The sequence below is a fragment of the Poromitra crassiceps genome, assembly GCF_964638095.1.
Source record: "Poromitra crassiceps genome assembly, chromosome: 3".
In the NCBI taxonomy this organism is placed as follows: Eukaryota; Metazoa; Chordata; class Actinopteri; order Beryciformes; family Melamphaidae; genus Poromitra; species Poromitra crassiceps.
This window is the reverse complement of record NC_139625.1, coordinates 21559459-21562459: the sequence shown is the minus strand read 5'-3', so window position 1 is coordinate 21562459 and position 3001 is coordinate 21559459. Positions and strand designations below refer to the sequence as shown.

Genomic DNA, 3001 nt, shown 5'->3' with positions numbered 1-3001 from the left:
TACAGTTGAAAAATGCAGCGACAGCTTTTAAATGAATCACTCTTTCTTTTCTTATTTTCTCCCCTTCCCCAACTAACGCAGTCATTGCACTTCAGGCACACCACGCATCTGTCTTGTCTGTATCTTTTCACTACGACTGCATCGACATGTAGGGAATTAGTACTTTAAACAGTAACAGCAACAGTAAAACCGTATTTCACACTGATGGTTAAACTGCAATTAATCCGCAGTTTGAATGTGTGGCGAACCATGGGTGCTGATCCGTATGGATCACGGATAAACTGCGATGACATCACAATTGCTCAAGTGACATCACTGATGACATCTTCACTGATGACATCCCTCACCGATGACATCACAATTGTGGAAGGGACATCACTGGTGACATCACAATTGCTTGAGACTGACAGTAGAATATACACCCCCCACATTAGACATCATAGCTGATCACTAGTCACCGCCACCAGGCCGAGCCATCAGAACTGTATGACATCATCGGTGATTTATGACCTCATCACTGTCTGTCATAAAGAGGAATTAATCCAGGACAGCACCCCTGTAACTTTTTTAATTTGTATTGGCTTTGCACATAATCACTGTCTGTGACATCATCAGTGATTTATGACATCATCAGTGATATATGACATCACTATAGTGGTGAAGGCTGAGCCGTCTCTCAGCGACTTTCTTTGGGACAGAGAGACATACAGACAGATGGAGAGACCCTCTTAAGCTTGTTTTATGGTCACTGCGCCGAGCCAGGTGCAGGGGAGGAGCGAGGTTCGCGCACCAAAAATGACGTCAATGCGCTGGGCACGCTCCCTCCGCAACTGCACAGCGGGTGCCTGAAGATTTTTCTAGCAGCACGTACCTCCGCAGCTCCCAGGGAGCGCTTCACTTTGCAGGGAGAGAAATAAAATAAAATAAAAAGTAAGTACACTGAGCTGTGCTTTCACCCCATTTCTTGACCCATGTGGTAAACTTTGATTTGTAACTGTTAGTTTTTAGTCATTTCAACAAGTAAATATGTTGTGTTGAGAGAGATTAAAAGCAGCACACAGAGTAGGCGAGGGAATGTACTGCACATAAGTGTTTCATTGTGACTTTTCAAGGGCTGTTCTCACTATTATCACTGTACAATGTAACATGCTGACCACTTGGCTGTCGTTCTGACTATAACAGCATTGGCCCCAGCGCGGAGTGCGCATGTGATCTGCGGAGGTCTACCTTGCGGAGCCTCGCTCGACTATAATGAGACCTTTACAGATGCCTCAGCCCCTAGTGGCCACGCTGTAAAATTGTTGCTCATGAACCCAAATCTAATCTCTTGAAATGTATAGGAATCCCGAGTCTGAATGCATAGATCTGCAGATCTGTTCGCATCTTCTCTTATAACCCAAGATTCCGATCTGCCCTCAGTCCAAGTATTTGCCTCAGCAGTCTCTCAGGTTTTGATATCCCTCTAAATCTTTTCTGTAGCCTCTGTCATCAGCTGGCACGCCGTCTTGTGTTTGGGATAATGCTTCACCTGGCATTCTCTGTGACAGTACCACTCTCCCTTGCAGCGAGAGCATCGCTTTGCAGCCTCCTTTCCACAGAATCCACACTTGGGCTTCTCAGGGATAAAACTCTCCAACACATCCAAGCTGTACGTCTGGGCCAGCCTCTGCGCTTGTTCCCTCAGGTCATTCTCAGAGGGGTTGAAAAGTTCTTTGACTTGGTACTTCGCAACGGCCTCCCACTTGCCAGAATTCTCATGCATGATGAGGTTCCACATCTCTGGGAGCTGTTCCAGAATGAGTTCTTTTTTTGGAGGGGCGGGGTCTGTAACAGCAACATGAGCGAGGAAACGCTGGAGCTCCACCAGGTTTGGCAGCTGGTCGATCAAAACCTCTGTCAAGAAACCCCGCAGCTTCAGAAGCTGATTCTTGTTGAAATTGTTGAAGTCATATTTCCTTTGACAGTCTTCCTTTAGGAGCAGGTTGTAAAGACCAATCCAGACCTGGCCGTCTAGTTGTGTTATCTTTACCTGGTCCTCTAGTGGGATCCTCTGCCATTTGCCATTTATGAACTTTTCTACCTCACCTGAACTGTAACGAGTCCAAGGGCAGCAGTGGAGCAGCTGGACCAACACGCAGGGCATGTTATGGGTGCACAACATCCGATTGATGACACTGAGAGTGTCAGTGTGGTCAGTGATGTAGCGCAGCACAGACAGAGCCTTGAGGGAGATCTCAAACTCCAGCGCAACACTCTGAATCTGCAACTCCTGTATGGAGGACGCATCTGCTACGGCCGTCAGGCTGTGACGGTCCTGAGTCGGGGCGCCCTCCCTGGAGGTTTTACTAGCCAGCAGGGTGAGTTTGCGGTGGCAGTAATCCACCAAGTCAAGAACAGATTCGTCAGCTGCCTCGCATGAATCCTTATGAAACATGATCGTTTCAAGCAGGTTTATGACTGTGGCCTCATGGTGAATCACCATGTACAGCTGAAATGTGTTCTTGGGATTGAAGTCCTGCAACTGACAAAGAATAGGGAACACTTTGTGTTTCCACAGCTCGACGAGAATCATCTCATGGACCAGAGTGGGGATCTTTCTATGTGATACAAGGAGCTCCTTAATGAACTCGTCGTGCCTAGCAGAAGCGTCCAGTATTGCCTGCATGTTGAGTTTCTCTATATACTCATGCTGTTTGAACCACCTTGGAGAGCCGATCTCCCGGAGGGAGAATCTTTCCAGACTTTGAACAAACCCTTCTGCCTCAACAGGCAACACCACCGACACATCCATTCAGGGGACAAGTTCAACAAGCTAGCAAGGGCGAAAAAGATGGTCTATGCTATCATTCAATCCTTGTGAAGGGACTGTAGAGGTTGATTCACTGTTACCTAGCTGGCTGGTCGGTCGAAGCACAAGAGGTCGTGTAGACCACTTGTATAGCCCAGCCAGGAAGGATTTATGACATCACTATTGACGTCACAATGTCATTGACTTTGTTAA

The 3001-nt window shown here is 47.2% G+C and overlaps 1 pseudogene across 1 annotated transcript; it reads right to left on the bottom strand.

Moving 5' to 3' along the window:
• Positions 1–1462: 1462 nt before the first annotated feature.
• LOC310773792 (zinc finger MYND domain-containing protein 10 pseudogene) lies at positions 1463–2791 on the bottom strand (annotated as a pseudogene). The gene has a single exon. The product of its transcript is annotated as a zinc finger MYND domain-containing protein 10 pseudogene (transcript).
• Between the last annotated feature and the right edge of the window lie 210 nt (positions 2792–3001).